The 18,254-nt window shown below is 36.5% G+C and overlaps 1 protein-coding gene across 1 annotated transcript in view; it reads right to left on the bottom strand.

Annotated features, from left to right (window-relative positions):
• Positions 1 to 4,037: 4,037 nt before the first annotated feature.
• b3galt2 (UDP-Gal:betaGlcNAc beta 1,3-galactosyltransferase, polypeptide 2) overlaps positions 4,038 to 18,254 on the bottom strand; it is a 34,516-nt gene continuing 20,299 nt past the window's right edge. Inside the window, exons 3-5 of the transcript XR_014031562.1 lie at positions 5,654 to 5,750; positions 5,293 to 5,566; positions 4,038 to 4,734 (exon numbers count right to left, since the gene is read on the bottom strand). The gene's annotated coding sequence lies outside the window, so the exon portion shown is untranslated. The remainder of the gene's footprint in view (positions 4,735 to 5,292; positions 5,567 to 5,653; positions 5,751 to 18,254) is intronic.

The following is an 18,254-nucleotide window of genomic DNA, read 5'->3' as shown; positions in this document are numbered from 1 at the left end:
AGGAGGAAGCGGAGACCTGAAATATACTAGATAAACCATCTCGTCTTCACACTGTACGCACGCTTTGAATGTATTCTCAATCGGATCAATCTGTCACTTGACTTGTCAGCCCTTCACTTAGCCCTCCAAATAGGTGATCTAAAGGCCCGTCAATGTTATCATACCTTTCCACCCAAGACGTTCAGCATCCTCAGCGTTGGAGCTTTTATCAGTTGGCTTCAGAGACTCCTGCTGCCCACTAACAGCTCGGCTACTTTATCTCAGCCAGGAATTGCGTTGACCTTGCAGCAACTCCTTATCGAGGCTTCAATAATTGTTTTTTTTTTCACAGTAAAACACATCAGAGTTAAATGACAAGCAAGTTCGAATCACCCCTTTAACATTTCAGCACTGCCTCTATACTAAATATTGTCTTTGAAAGGACTTTTTGTTATTTCAGTCATATCCGTTTTGGCTAAACTCTAACAGGAAATATTTGTCTAAACTTAAAAAAAACAAATTGAATTGCAGCCACTGATAGCATTATTTATTAGCACATCAAAGGTACATGCATATCAGTTATTATCATTTGATGAAACACTCTGCCACGATCAATAAAAAAAATTACACAAACATTTATTTTATAATTTTTTTTTTTTTTTACCATCTGCGGCTGTGCATTGTTAATTGAGCTAGGCATATAGTGCGATGAATAAAAAAGTTGAGCAAATTTTTTAATTGACTGGATTTCACTTGCAAAAATTCACAGAACTAACTATAGGGTTAGGATTAGGTTTGGTTTAATGTAAGTTACATGTAATTATGCATATTTTATTGTTATTACTACATTAGTACATGTAACAAGGACAGTTAAATGAATCCCATTTCTGTTTTGTGACGAAACAAGGAAGTTGTTAGTTTGTCAGCCTAGAACTTAGTTCTAGGTACTAGCCACCAGGATGGTTTCCCAAGAACTAATGTTTCCCCTAGGAACATTTTCCTGGTTGCATTCGCACCGCCAGTTGGAATTCTGAAGTGACGTAAGCCGCGCTTGTTGTTGTGACTTTTATTTTGACGGCGATGAGAACACCAGAGCCTGAGCAAACAAACAGTGCTTGCATTCTAAGTGTTCATTAGTTTACGATCTGTCTAATACGTTATTAGATACAACTGTTATACATAGAAAGTAGACAGTAATGAAAAGTTAGCGTATGCCGTGAGATTGATGTCCAGTGTCGCTAGCTGAGCAGAAATACATCATGTTTTGCTTGGTCCCCTCAAAGTTGCATTGGATTTTCTCCTCAGCGTAAAGGTTGAGAGGTTCATCTATCACTGTTTTCCATGTTCGTAGAGTTAGTTGAGTAAATATATAGGCTATAATCTGTGTGTTTACACAGATTTTATTTAAATGGCGGGTGTTAGGCTAGTGTTTCGCGTGCATTCGGCAAATTAGTGTACACGTCACTGGTAGTTACTAGTGCTGGGTTAGACCTGACTCTGAAGGAGGAGCTAAATGAGTTCCTCCAAAAGAGTTCCTAGAACTAAAATCGTAGTTCCTGCGGTTCGAACACGCCAAAAAACGATTACTTGAGCCAATAGTTCTAGGAACTATGAAAAGGTTCCTCCAGTGCGAAAACGAAAATGTCTGTTGTGATCAAATTTGACCTCACACAAAATTGTGGAAGTGATATTGTATTCTGGGAACCACAGTTCTATATGGGATGAATAAGGGTATTATGAATGAAATTAATTATTTTTTGCAATTCCAGAGCCACTAGGGGAGCAACAATTACACACTTCACCTACAGTGGTCTTTACTTGCCAAGTCAACATGTGTATGAATCACATACATACATTCTCCTTTTTCTTCCCACAGGTGTCTGTCTCCATTTCACATATCGCTCTCTCTATCTGTCTTTCTCACTCTCTTCCTCGCCTCCTGTGCACTGTGATGTGTCTGTCACTTTCTCTGTCACTGCCACTCCCCTCCACCGCAACTTGGCAGATCAGTGGTTGGTTACCATGGCGATGCAACAGCCCAGTTACTCCAAGGCTACCTGCACCCAACCGTCTTCCCTCAGGCTTAGAGATTTGAAGCCGTCACCCACCCATGAACATCCCTCTCCAGATAAACAGCCAAGAATAGCTGTTTGTTCCACAGACGTGCATTTCAAATGCTCATTGTGCTTTTGTGATCTAACGCAGGGCAAGATGTGTTCAAAAACAGCCGCCTCTCACTGACGCGTTCTCCACATAACGTGCCATGTTCATGCCTGAAGAATCTTTCCGAGTGGAGGAAGTCATTTGTTTTCCCTGTCATTCCTGGATACGCCCTGCCCCGCTTCCCACCAAACACATCGAGCTGATCCGCTTTATTTATGGGAAGACAGATGGGCCAATTATCATAAAACCAAGAACGGTGCCGTTTCCTTTTTCAAACAGTTGACTTCATTATCTGCAAGAGTGGAGGGGAGGATGGAGAGGAAAGATGGTGAGCTTCGCACCTCTGGAGCCTGACCTCGCAAAACAAAGGTTGCCGTGCATAGTAATAAGTTCTGCGAGATGGAGAAACGGGAAGGGTCCGGAATGAGCTTGCGATTGGCTCCTTAGCTGTGTGTTGGACTATATCCGGAGTAGATTAAGGAAATTAATCAAGTGTTTCTGCAACAGCCGCCTCACGAATGGGGAATCCGAGGAAAAATAATTGAATGAAAGGAAAGTGTCTATTATAGAGGGGGGAACAGCCATAAGTGTTGCTCGGGAAGATGGATGGATAAATAAATTTACAAACAATTAAATAATGGTTTGAAGCTAGTCCTTAAATATCCCACATTTTCAATCTTCAGTCTCACTTTTACATTTTTAAACTGAAATAATTATAACTAACAATATTGACTATTTATTTAATTGTGATTTGTATGCATTTTGCGATGTGCTGTGTTTTTAACTTTTGGACATTGTAAAAGTACAGTCATTGCAAAATGAATATGTAACTCCCATTGCAAAATGTGTCCATTAGAATTGAACAATCTATTGAACTGACAAAAAAGAGAGGCAGAAGAAGAGTTAGACCCTTAAAGTATTTGCCTGTACTTAAATTGTTGTTGTCTCTTAGAAAACATTGGAAAAAAAAATAGTTGGAAAAGCTGGATGTCATTTACTGGATCTTACAGTGTTGACTTTTTGTAAATCCTGAATTGTTAAACTGAATGGTCTTTAACTTTATTTGCAAATAGATTCTTGGCACATTCAATGAATATGTTCAAAACAGGGCCTGGAACTCTTTAATTATTATTTTAATTTTATGTAATTTATATTATTATTATTATATTATAACTTAATTTATATTTTCATGAAATGTGAACTGTTTTCTAGTGAGAAATGTGCATTTTATTTTCACAGTCCTCGTTCAGTGAATGTATATTTTCTTTAGTTTTTCTTTAGTTGGTTGCTATGGTGGTTGCTATTGACGACGCTGCTAAAGCTGAAACCACGTACTAGCTTACATACTTCTGGCCGGAAGTATTTTCTTCACAGACAACCGTTAATGATATACAACATTTCCCCACAGAAAACAACTTGATAACTCAACAAAACGATATGTTCATGTTAAGGCTATCACTTTTAATATATATTTATTTGATAGCATAAAGGTACGGAAGTGCATTGTACTATGGGCGGAGTTTGCGCGCTCCACTCCTGTTTTAGCTCAAATATCTGATATAAACAAACATATTTACTTTTTGTTAACATAGATCATCTAGATGCAGTGTATTTACTAGTTTAGCTGTACTAGATATTTGAAATATTCAGTAGAAATATCATTTTACAACCCTATTTTACAACCCTACTTTGAAAACCAGAAGAACTACGACATGGCGTGGCTATAGGGAATTGTAGTTTTTGAAACTTTAGTGTTTTTCTTGCAATTGGAGGTTGAGATATAACCACTGATAAAGCCCATTCAATCGAGCGACAACAATCAAAGTGGTTGTTTTTGAAGTGCTTTAGCCCCTCCAAACCACCTGAATGGTCATAAATAGCCAGGATTATATTATGGTGTAGCCTCAATATCCCTCTGTTTATATTCATTATCAGACATTTTAGACATCATCAGTTGCATACAATATTACAATGAGTATTATGAATATTACAATTTCAGTACATAAAAGAGAGTAGAAAATGGATAACAATAGATGCTATGCATTTGACAGAGAAAATCCTTTTTATTTATTGATGTGAATAAACAAAAATGGGCCCACGTTTGAGAGAAAGCATACAACATGGAGAACTGTGCAAACTATCAATACAAAAAATTGAAGATAGAAGGTTTTTGCACAACAGAAACAATACTTAAATCTGGCTATGGCTACTGATAATTACAGCAGTGTAAAACAGCATTTATGACAAACCAAGTGTGTGCGTGCATATTTCTATAGTCAGTTTCAACTTCAATAAATTCAGTCATTCCATTTAAATTCAGTTGTCTGCTGGAACAAATCTCATCACTTTCAATCTAACTTGAGTCCCCACCTCTGCATCATCCTCATCCTCAGAGCTGATGTCACGTTGCCAGTCCATTTCTTCATCCAATTCCCCTTCCTCCTCTTCCACCAGCCTAGGGGTTGGTTGGTTCGAGAATGCCTCTGTACGTGCATGCTACAGTCTGCTGTTTGAGTCGGAGGTCTTGCAGTCTTCTTTTAAGTAGACTGATGAGGCTCTTGGAACCCTCCTCTATGAATCCATTCGGATAGTCTATAAGTTCACACATGAAGAGTAATGAAGAGTAATGGAATTACCGTCACACTAAACATTTAAAGGAAGGGTGAGCGATATTTGTAAAACACTGTTTGGAAGTTCGTCGGTCCGACACAGGAACAAAAATCAACAAAGCCAATCAGCATTAGGGGGCGGAGGAGAGAACAAGCAAGAGGGAATGCGGTGTTTAGTATCATTGTTAGTGTACTCGACTGGCTGGCAGGGGGTTCGAGACTGACTCGGAGCAGGGCTGTTAGGATTGGAGCCTGAGTTTTGGAGGCGGAGCATTGAAGAGAGGGGCGGGTTTGTTTGGGTTGATTTCAATGTCCAACAGCGTTTTTGAAATAACACTTGCGCCACCTTTAATCAGAGAGAGCTTATAAATGTTATGGCAATTCTCAAATTGAAAAAAATAATAATCATAATTGGATCAAATAGTCTTTGAAGGGAATTTATCCTTAGTTCTTGAGCCAATACTAGCATGATTGCTTTTAATTGAAAATAGTTTGACCTATTAATTTTAAAGTGCATAAAGCCAGTTTGATTTACACTTACTTCCTGTTTGTGTGCACACTGAAACGGTGGCCATCAGTGACTGGACCTTTGCTACTGAGTCCTTAAGGTACTGACAGTGCTGCATCATCTCCTTCACAAGTGTTCTGTTCCTGCCAAGGCCAGATCATGCTCTCTGCGGCTTTGTTGGAGAGTTTCTGAGTCACAAACTGAGTTTGTGTCCACAGGGTCACCATCAGGTTGTTGGTTGTATCTCTGGATCTCTTCTAGCAAGCGTTTCTTTTCTTGGGCAATCTTCTGACTAATCCTCAGACGCCTTTTGTTGCGATATGTAATAAGAGCAAAAATTACAAAAGAGCTGCCTTAACTTACATATGCATTACTTACATTTACTAATACATACCATTCTGTCTATAAAGGTAGTGCTTCTTCTGACAAAAAGAGTGCTTCGATGGAGATCTGTAAACCACGAGCATCAACAGGACTGGCTGCTGCAATTCCTAAAGGAAGAAGAAACTAATGTTTCAAACACACTTAAGTTATGTTTCTTGCACATAATAAAGCAGCTACAGACATACTTTAGGACAATATTTAATTTGGACAGCTATCTATCTTGTATCTTGTATGTTTTCTCTAAACGTATTGGACCTCCACTGACTGCAACAATTAGGGACCAAGCAACAAAGAGGCATAGGCATCTACTCTGTGTGATATCTTTATCATCATTTTTCTGTAGTCAGAGTTTATGGCAGTCCATTGTCCACTGTCTTTCCTTATGAAAGTAATTTATGGGGAATTATGTCCCCAATATCCACACATCAAATTTGGTGACCCCATGAGCTTTATTCTAGCTCCACCAATAGGCCGAACTTCCAATGATGATAAAAGTGTATCCTCTAAACTGACAGAAGTAACATGTGAAAGTAAAAATGTTCATATCTGCTCATTGGAAACAGAAAATAGTAGAAAACAACTGAGATACTTGCACCAAGAATATGAACCAACAAGTGCCTTTTGAAAATATCAGATTTACAAACTGAGCATGCATGAATGCTGCAAACATGGAGCCCTGGATATTGGGTCATACTGGCACATTGTGCTTGGCCTCTCATTTATTAACTCAAATGATATTGTTGCACCAATCATTCTATTTTCATTGCTAAAAAGTTTAATTTCTTTAAGTCAAAATACTAACTGAAGAGACTTATGACTTGACCATCAAATAGTGCCCATCCCCACACCATAATTTAACATTAAGCTCTATGATTTACAACCAAATTATTCCATTGTCCTTGCCGCTACTTGCCCACTGCTTGACATCAACAACCCACTGTTTTAGCATGTCATCACAGCAATGCAACTGGTCCTGCGTTGTCTTCAGGCTTTCTGTCACATCTGAGGTCTTTTCTACTGTCTGTAAAACAGGGGATCAACCCGTACCTAATTCAGGGTCTGGGTGTCATTGATGAATAGATGCTTCTGCCTATCAGTCCATGTGTGGAGATGAACTATCTATTTCTTAGCCAATCAGAATCATTCAACCTGAAGTAATGAAGTAGTTTAGACCTTCATAAAGAGTATAATTGTGATGTAAAACTGCCTCTACAGGGGGTGGCCTACGACACACCTAGTGAGTCTTGAAGCTGACTTCTGTTGATGAAACTGCAAACTATCTTCGGTAAAAATTCTCTTCAATTAATTATAATTCTGACTCTTGTCTTAGATTGACTGCACTTCTGACTCTGGGTCTTAATTAATCATATCTGGTCCTTGGGTCTTTAACTGTAAATTCTCAAACTACATATACATAGCTGAGGTCCTGCACTCCTACAATGTCTACATGGGGGTAATAGTGTGATGCCTTTTGGGTGGACTTTTAGGCTCAAATTTGACTGTTTAAAGCTACACTGTGTAGGATTTTCTCCCATCTAGCGGTGAAATTGTTTATGACCACCAACTGAATATAACTTTCTAGCCCCTCCCATTCCGAGGGCGTTTTAACTCCTACGGTGGCCGTATTATTTCAAATCTGCCGGCAGTCGCGACTCAATCTCCCCCTCGCAATCTCTCACCCTGCCATTGCCATCTCACACATAATTAGTTATAAAATAAGCCTGAGATACCGGTTTCTCAGCCTGATTGACAGCCCCCTGGACTTCCTCAACAAAATTGGACACCTCGGAGTCTTGGGCTAAAAACACTCACATCAAAGAACCCTGACTTTTGACTCCTACAATAACATGTATTTTGGATAACAACTGTAATAACAACAAGAACAATAATAATAGTATTTATATATGGGATTAATATCCTGCCATGATTCAAAACTGAAAATAAAGTTCTGAAAGGTTGAAACTAAGTGTTCGAAAACTCAAAATCTTACAAAAAACAGTTTTGCAAGATCGAAAAATAAGATTTGCAAGCTTGCAAAATGTAAAAAAATAAAAATATCTCTGCAAACATTATGTTGTTTTTGAGATTTCCTTCTTCAGAACTGCAAAAAAAAAATTTACGATGTTGCGCAAACAATTTTTCAGAGTTTCAAATTTGTCAGTGTTCTCCCACTGTATTAGTTTGTTTTCCAGGGTTGAAACCTTGTAAATGGTGATCTGAAAACTGGTGTGCGAATGTGTGAAAAAAAAGTTTTTAAAACTCTGAAAACAGAGTTTTGCAGGCTTGCAAAGTGGTAAAAAAAAAAAATCTCTGCAAACATAATTTTGTTTTTGAGTTTTCCTTCTTCAGAAGTGCAACACTCTTTTTTACGGTGTTGTGCAATCATTTTTTCAGAGTTTCGAATTTGTCACTGTTCTCCCAGTGTATAGTTTGTTTTCCAGATTTGAAACCTTGTAAATGGTGATCTGAAAACTGGTGTGCGAATAGGTGAAAAAAAGTTTTGAAACTCTGAAAACTGAGGTTCGAAAGGGCGAAACTTATTACATTACATTACATTTGCACTCCTATTGCATACTATTTTTTCAGAGCTGAGTTTGCGGAGATACGGCCACACAGTTGCGAGCTTGCGACTCACGTGATTTGTGGCAGCGTTGTCACGCAGCTCTGCTCTGAAACTCTGAAACTCAGACTGAGCGAAAATGAAGCTTCGCAACTTCGCAACTTCAGAAAAAGCCTGGAGGGAGGGCCGTCTGCTCTTGGCCAATGCTTTGATGTCTGCTGACGTACAGTCCAGTCACAAGTCGTATTTACTGGAAAGGTGGGATTGACTATGGAACGCCGTTGGGGACAATACTTATTATATGCAACGCGTGAAATTTGTACGCATTAACACGCACAGTTTGTACGCGTAAATACGAAGTATATGTTCGGGTGTCGCGTCAGACCGCACAACAGCCAATAGCGTTGCTCTATTTAGGATTGCATTTGCATTTGTGATGCGATGGCACGTTGCTGTATACATACATAAACATCAGACGACATTTCTTTCCGTGAGGGATGATGTGCTGTTAGGTAAGCAAATACCTATGCAAACGTCACACGTAACACTTGTTCGTGAATGAGATCGTAATTTTACGTTGGCATGTACATAGGCAAGCGTAAAACTTTAGAGTCAATGATGCATTTATACGTTGGTTGTGATGTCAGTGCTGTGTCATGCTGTGGCATCTCATCCCGTTTGTACTCATGCAGGTTTTTTGTCTCCGGTAACGTGGAAAAGTGGATTGCTGATGGAGTTTTCGGTTCCTTGCCACTGTTGCCTTTGGCTTGCTCAGTTGGGGATATTTTGGGAATATTTAATTTAATTTTATCAATCAATAAATTTACACTAGAAACAAACCTTGTTGTGTTATTTTGGTTTATGCTGTGAAGCTGCTTTGATGCAGTCTGTATTGTGAAAAGCGCTATATAAATATACTTGACTTGACTTGACTCTCTACGATGGCTCTTAGAATTTTTTTATTTAACTGTCAAAGAACTTTTACAGACTGCGTTCAGTTGGCATCCTCTTATAACAGGCTACATGTATAACATATGTTAACATATACAACATACAACACTGGATATGGCCATAGCCAGGGTTTAATAATTAGTGAGGTCCACGGTGGGGTGTCAATAATTATACATAATAGTGCCAATAAATGCCATAAATCATTCAACTTTAATAAATACAATGAATAATAAAGTTAGCAAAGGCTAAATACTAAATACTGTGGCTATTGATTTTTCAAAATGACTGGAGTAATCTCCGAGTGGGCCAGCATCAATCTGGTATGAGAGACTCTGGAATGCTCCTTGAAGTCGGGATGTCAGTTTGACTGGAAATAATTAATACACATATAGGCTACTGTATGTATACTGTATATGTCAGATAAAAATCTAATAACAACAATATATTGTAACAATCACAAATTTAACAATTATATTATAACAATAAGGCAAATACAAAAGCAGAAAACAAAGCACCATAGCCTATGACAATTTACAAATCTTTATTCAACATTTAAACACAGACACAATCATACGACACATAAACATACAGAATCACTACAGCAGGCGGACTACGTAAACTGTGGGGCAGCCAGTCCAAGTCCAAGTGTAAATGGCAACAGTTGTGGATTCAGTAGACATTTAGATGCTATTTACTTATAAATAGTGACAGATAACGTTACTATTTGCTCATCAGTATTGTTGTGCATTAAACATCCTGCAATATAACTGACAGTAGATCATTAGATTTATAAAACAATATTAAAATCATGGCAACTTATTGAGATATTAAAGACCTAGAGCTACCCCGAACCTTACCCTAAATGTAACTTTTATGAATTAAAATGAATTTTAATTCAAATCATTTTTATTGAAAACAAATGCGTTTAATAACTGTAAAGTTATATAAAAAAAAGCGCTGTCAGTGGGAATAGAACCCCGGTCTCCCTTTACACGTTACGCCACAACCGCTGACTAAAGAGGTGACTTTTTCCACATATAGGGTAGACTGGCCTAGTGTAATTAGTTCTGCCAACAAGTAGGCTATTTGCAGTGGTCCAAATAGACACCTCGAATGTATTAACCAGAAGGGAAATATGGTCGTTTTCTTTACCTACAGGACAAATTCCTTTAACGTTACAAAAGAATATAATGTTAATTCATGCAGTCATTGAATGTATTTAATCATTGACTCTAAATTATCACCAGTTTAACTAAAACAGAAAAAAATTTTTGTGGGTGGGAGACATGACATGCAATTCTACCTGTCCATGATGTCATAACCTATTAAAAATGGGTATTTGTTAAAAATATATATCTTCATGTTGTTCCTCTGACATTACTGCATACCATAGCTGTAGTAGGTGTATAAAGACCTCTACTTCAAATTTTTATCTAAACATCAAAATTGTCATGTGGTGTGACTGTCCGGGATATGTGTGACCTTACTAATATGACAATATATATCAGCAAAGTATAAATAATTGATAGATTTACAGTTTAAGTAACAGAATTAGGCCATTTCAACAGACACAGAAAGTGTTGATATCTGTGTATGATTTTAAAGCAAGTTCTGGACAAATACATTTTGTCCGTAAAATAGGCGTCAAATGGTGTGATACTGCAATCTATATTTTTAACGGGCAATAATTTGGACATCATTATGATGAAGAGGTCCACACTCAACCAGGAAGTTACAGTGTCATCTCTGGAGTGGTTTGCAAGGTCAAGAGTTGAGTTCTGGCATTTTCATTTTTAATTAAAAAGCTCTGTATCTGATATGCTCACTAGTGGTCAATGTTTTGTGTCTTATGGTGTGACATTATTTACATAAAATTAAACACTTTTATACAAATTTAACTTATTAATTCTTAAAAATCATTCCTGCCATGTGGCAATTTACATGCTAAGTATAAGCTAGCTGTTTTTAGTTAACCAAGAGATTAGCTTAACTGAACAAAACGTCAGATGGTGTGACACTGTATCATACGGTGTGAGTGTTTTTCTGTCACACCATATGATATATTTGTCACACAATATTACATACACCTTTTTTAATGAAGAATAAATAACTATTCAAAACATATTCAATAATAATAGTGAATGTTTAATAGTGAACATTAAATTACCTATACAATTAAATTATTTCTTTTCAATTTTATACTTAATTTAATGTTCTTGAAGTGATATGGTGTTTGATTTACTCATTTTTATGAGTTTATTATAATTTTAAAAGTTTTAAAAGAATGTTAGTATGTTTTTTTGATTAAAGTTAACTGAATTGAATTAATTGAATGATGAATGCAAATAAAAAACAGGTTTTTTACATTGACAAATCGTGGAGTGTTGCAGTTCATCATATAGCGTGACACTATATAATTTGGTGTGACATTCAGAATTGTGCCAGTAAAAATACTTTAATCATAAATCATAAAAAAGTCAACGGAACACAAGAGAAATAGTATCAGCAAGAGTCACAAGCATTTTCATAGATTTATAACCGGGTTTAACATAATTAATCTAAAATATCTGGAAAGGCTGAGGAGAGATGACTTACTTTGCATGATGATTTAGAAAAACAATACAAAATCTAATTAATCTGCACAAAAGAAATGTTAAATCTTAAGATAGTAATGAAAAAATGTATGTTGAAGTTAGTTACTAAGGGAGAGTATATCCCATTTTCATTTTATATTGAATAACTTTTATGTCACACCATATGACAATTTTAGGCACGAATGCAACAAATTGGTGAATAAATCCAATTTCAAATACAAAATCTAAAAGACCACATATATTGTGGGAAATGCAAGAGTCAGTACAACACAACTCAATATTTTTTATGCCTAATATTTGAAGTAAAAAATAAAAACTTTTTTCATGTCGCACATCAAATAAGACTCAGAAATATTACACGTTCAAAAATGTCATGTTTACACGACGAAAACTTTCGTCTAGAAACACGTAACAAAAAAATACACGGCCATAAATGTTGCGTTAAGGCGATACAAACGATCGTGTCTTTAAATAACATGACAAAAAACTTCGCGTTTAGACGTACAAAACGTTCGCGTTTACACGGACCAAAAAGACGCGTACAAACTGTGCGTGTTAATGCGTCCAAATTTCACGCGTTGCATATAATATGTATTGTCCCCAACGGCGTTCCATAATTGACCGACTGCTCCGCCAATGACGAAAGCCAAAGTATTCATAAACTGATTGCACACTGGCACGTCAAAAGCGTGCGTTTCAGCCAACACGCGATTTGCCAAAAGCGCGCGTTCTTAATGTGCGTGGCCACGGAAACGTGTGATCTGCTATTTAAAACGATCTGCTATTTTATGATTAATAAAAATGTTTTTAACCACTATTTTTAAGACTGCTCCTCCCTGACACCCGTGGGACACTTGCCATTCTACATTTATAACAATAATATCTTAGTCTAAACCTAAAGTAATCTTGAAAAACTACATATAATTTAAAAGCTTTCAGACTCTATTATTCATATTTGAAGACTAATTATCAAAAGAAATGACAGCAGTAGTAGCCTGGCTAACGTCAGACCACATGTTATGAACGTGTAAACAGGTAAACCAAACATGTGCAAACGTGTGTGAAGTGTCCAAACAGGCGAAAAGAACGTGCTCGTTCCCTGTTCTCCTATCGCACGTCGACGGCGTCATTGCTTGAGTCTGTCATGCTTTTGTCCCTATATGTGGTTTAGGACTCTTGTATTATCATTAAACCCAAGCAAAACAGCATGGAATTATCGATGGCAAATTTGACAGAGGAGAGGATTATAATCGGTGAGTTATTATAATCCAATAGTTATCATTTAGGTAAAAAGAAAAGAAAAAAAAGAAGAAAGAAAGAAAACAGACAGTTTTTTATTTCAGCACCTCGGACAATCCCCTAATCCCTTCGTTTGAGACACATCTCGCAAATTTTCCAGTTGAAATTTCGGTAACAATTTAAAATAAGGTTTCATATATTATTGATCTTTGTTAATGTTTACAACGTTTACTAATTATTAAAATAAAAAGTAACAAATCTATAGTATTTGTTAACATTACTTAATGCACTGCGAACAGGGTACTAAAAGGGTACACTTCTCAGATTAGTAAAGTAAAACAAAGTTGTTAAATTAAATTTTTAAAAAGTTATGAAGTAACATGTTGTTTTTTATATATATTTACAAACCATTTTCAACCCTAAAACTTCAAGAAAATCAGTGCTAATATCTGGACAAGTTCTGGGCCAGATTTTAGGTTGATGTCTCAATAAATGAGCTTTAGGAAAGATTTTATTGTGCGCAGTACCAAACTTTTCCACTAGATGACATCCAGACTCCACCGATGACTCTTCGATTTCCATATATGTTTTTTAGTGATCTGAACCTTATATTTCCATACTATTCCAAATATTTATGAAGTAGACAATAGACATCCTATTCAGAAATAGTTTGGGCAGAAATGTTAATATTTGATTTGAATTTAATCTCTAAAACACATATAAAAATGTACGGAAAGAATCAAAGCGTGTTATAGTTTGCCTGCACATCACAAATGAAGAATCTATAGGCATTTATCTACTGCTGTAGCCTGGGTTTCCCCATGCTGCCTTGTTTTTCACGCTGCTAGGCAGCCTGGACACCATGGACCAGATTTTGAGAATGAGACGAGGTACTGACGTTAGCCAGGCTACTACTGCTGTCATTTCTTTTGATAATTAGTCTTCAAATATGAATAATAGAGTCTGAAAGCTTTTAAATTATATGTAGTTTTTCAAGATTACTTTAGGTTTAGACTAAGATATTATTGTTATAAATGTAGAATGGCAAGTGTCCCACGGGTGTCAGGGAGGAGCAGTCTTAAAAATAGTGGTTAAAAACATTTTTATTAATCATAAAATAGCAGATCGTTTTAAATAGCAGATCACACGTTTCCGTGGCCACGCACATTAAGAACGCGCGCTTTTGGCAAATCGCGTGTTGGCTGAAACGCACGCTTTTGACGTGCCAGTGTGCAATCAGTTTATGAATACTTTGGCTTTCGTCATTGGCGGAGCAGTCGGTCAATCCCACCTTTCCAGTAAATACGACTTGTGACTGGACTGTACGTCAGCAGACATCAAAGCATTGGCCAAGAGCAGACGGCCCTCCCTCCAGGCTTTTTCTGAAGTTGCGAAGTTGCGAAGCTTCATTTTCGCTCAGTCTGAGTTTCAGAGTTTCAGAGCAGAGCTGCGTGACAACGCTGCCACAAATCACGTGAGTCGCAAGCTCGCAACTGTGTGGCCGTATCTCCGCAAAGTGGGTGTTGTAAACTCAGCTCTGAAAAAATAGTATGCAATAGGAGTGCAAATGTAATGTAATGTAATAAGTTTCGCCCTTTCGAACCTCAGTTTTCAGAGTTTCAAAACTTTTTTTCACCTATTCGCACACCAGTTTTCAGATCACCATTTACAAGGTTTCAAATCTGGAAAACAAACTATACACTGGGAGAACAGTGACAAATTCGAAACTCTGAAAAAATGATTGCACAACACCGTAAAAAAGAGTGTTGCACTTCTGAAGAAGGAAAACTCAAAAACAAAATTATGTTTGCAGAGATTTTTTTTTTTTACCACTTTGCAAGCCTGCAAAACTCTGTTTTCAGAGTTTCAAAACTTTTTTTTCACACATTCGCACACCAGTTTTCAGATCACCATTTACAAGGTTTCAACCCTGGAAAACAAACTAATACAGTGGGAGAACACTGACAAATTTGAAACTCTGAAAAATTGTTTGCGCAACATCGTAAATTTTTTTTTGCAGTTCTGAAGAAGGAAATCTCAAAAACAACATAATGTTTGCAGAGATATTTTTATTTTTTTACATTTTGCAAGCTTGCAAATCTTATTTTTCGATCTTGCAAAACTGTTTTTTGTAAGATTTTGAGTTTTCGTACACTTAGTTTCAACCTTTCAGAACTTTATTTTCAGTTTTGAATCATGGCAGGATATTAATCCCATAGGGAAAGCTGCTATCTACACTGTTACCCCCCGTGTTACCACACTGTTTAAAAAAATAATGTCTAATGTTTTGTAAAGGTTTCAAAGTCTAACATAGATATTACATTCAACAGCTACAGCATCAACAGCTTAAATAACAAAATGAGAACTATATTCTTATGATAATGTTAATAGCAAGTAAATTCATTAACTAAATTGGATGTTTTTAATGTGCACACAAAACTCACTGGTTTGTTTTCTGGAACCTGTAGAGTTTTCTGTTGCCATCCTCTGAAACAACCACCATTTCAGGGCTACAGGCTGGACTAACAAATGGCTCCTTTCCCAGAAGTTGGTCCACTTCAGAGTTGCAGTATACGTATTGCAGAAAGCTCCTCTGAAAAGCATCTGCATTCACTTTGCCAGCTTTCAATGACAATAAACTACTAGATCACCAATTTACGTATTGTCAATGTACCCATTTCAAATCCAACAAGGATGCAAATGACAATGCTGTCTAGTATGGTCTTCAGTAACAACATTGGGCTAGAGTACTGTACAGTATCTGTACTGTAGCCTACAGTACAAAAAGTAGCCTACTGTATAAGTCAATGACCGATGCCATTGGACCAGAGGGCTGTCAATCACTGCCTGATTCAACTTTGGCAATGTAAAGCCTTTTTTACCATGCCAATAAAGCTATTTAAACCTGAATTTCTCAATTGCTAATTAATTTGCGATGCAGAGTTTTTGAAAGAGGAGAGACACGACTTGACCACAGAACACGTCTCTGTACATAAAACTCTTAAACACTCAATTATTTTGAAGTATCGCCCTGGTCGCAATATTCTGATTACTTTTGTGTGATACAGATGACTGATAAAGCTATTATATGTAGCTAGTACGAGTAACAAAATGCTTTTTAAGTGTCCATATTTGACTAATAATAATGCAAAAAATTGCACTTCAAATGAACATTTCTGAGAAAAATGTTTAATCTTTAATACTCTTTAATAATAAATATATGTCCAAATAAAAACTTAATACATGCAAGTAATTATGACTGAAAACATCCAGCAACTAGGGAATACACAGCCATGGATATATGTTTATATATAGGGCTATACGGCCATCTACTGGTTACACAACAGTATTACAGATGATAAATGCTGCATGACTCTGAGGTAAATATTTAGTACTGTCCCTTAAAACATTTATATACTTTGTTTGAAATAAATATTTTAAGTCTGCAACTTGTTACTGTATGTGGGAGTTCAAAGCAGTTTGTATTGTTAGATTATAATACATTTCCTCTCTCATTTTCCAGGACGTGGAGCAACTTTTCCATAAACAAAATTGTGATGCTGACACAGAGGATGGAGTGATAGTACCAGAATATCCACTGTCCCTGTCAGAAAATAATCTTACTTTGTTCAGACACATCGCCTTTGATTGACTGGGATCTTGATCTTCAAACACCTGAGTTATTTTATATTAATATAAAATAGCAAATATTTTAATTTCCTCTAAAACAAACACAGTTCACAAGTACACAAGAAGTTGCACTTTATTCTTATTAGTCTATGCTGATCTTGGATTAGCATACCAACAGCATATGAATGTTAAGGGGATAGTTCACCCAAAAATAAAATTCTCTCTTATTTTACTCACCCTCATGCTGTCCCAGATGCATTTTACTTTCTTTCTACAGATAAACATAAATTAAGATTGTAAGGGAAGTAATCCATCTCTGTGAGTCCTAAAGACGCTTTAAAAACCACACACAGTGTCCGTGACGGTAATCCATGCGATCTCAGTGGATGAATCAATGCCTTCTGAAGTCAAACAATAGGCTAGATAAGAAAAATACTAATAATGTAAACTATTTTGTATAGAAATGTATATCATGAGAATACTGTGCATTACATGTATAGTATGTTTTGTGGATTCTGGTGTTTCCTGTCACAACATATTTGCATCCAAGACTTTCACTTTGATACTTGTGTATATGCTTTAGTGACAATAAAGAATGTAAATTTATTTGAATTCATATTTTCAATGACATTTATTTACCTGGTTGTATAAGTCACAATTGAAACGGTTGATGATTGTTAAAATATATTTACAATTTTAAATGTTAGAAGATAGTATTAATTAAATGAAATAACTAAATACAATTATCAGCATGATAAAAAAATGGCAACAAGAACATTCTTTGGGTGACATTTGTAATGAAATGCCCTTTGAGGTATGTATCATCTGACAGCAGGCCACGATTGTAATTTCCATATTGTTTAAATTCCTCTTATTTAAGTGATCATTAATTTTGATGGTGTAAATGCATATGCTAGCAATGAGTAGTGTGATGGCCATGGTTGCCAACATTGATTACCTGGTTGAAGTGAAACTTTCTTGACGGCTGAATATATCACACACGTTTGCTAGTATTCTCTTTAAATTGTAACAGCTCAACCTAATCAGAGCCTAACATGCAAAAGAATCATCAGGAATAAACAAATATTCTCCGAAAACAATGGACACTATACAATATTTTAAGTATTATATACAGTACTTTAATGTACAATTACACCTGAATAGACTGAATAGATCTCTTGTGCTCCTAGAAGCTTCTGTCAACAAAGTAGTAACAGCAGGTAAATAGCCTACAGATAAAATTAAAAAACAAACATAACTTAATATCACTAAAATGAAACCGAAAGCTGTGCTTACAGACGCTCACATCCACACATAAACACAACACTGACGTCTTCACTTCCAGGTCAAGAAGCTGTCAATAAAAAACTCAGTAGCCAATGAGAACACACTGCTACTAGCCCCGCCCCCATGAGAAAAATGTGTCAGAACGGCGAACGAAAACTCTGGGAGCGTAAACGAAAACTTCAGAGCGTAAATGACAACTCTTGAAGCGCATTTGTAAGTTCAGATCAGCGAAAGAAATATATGAAATAGTTAGCAAAACATGCAGTGTGTTAAAAACGAATTTCAAACTGCAACAGGTCTGTTTACAGTAGAAGCAGATATAGAGCGGCCAACTGTTCACTAACTAATTT

This window comes from Scardinius erythrophthalmus (assembly GCF_964197995.2).
Source record: "Scardinius erythrophthalmus genome assembly, chromosome: 14".
Classification (NCBI taxonomy): domain Eukaryota; kingdom Metazoa; phylum Chordata; class Actinopteri; order Cypriniformes; family Leuciscidae; genus Scardinius; species Scardinius erythrophthalmus.
This window is presented reverse-complemented; position numbering and strand designations above follow the sequence as displayed.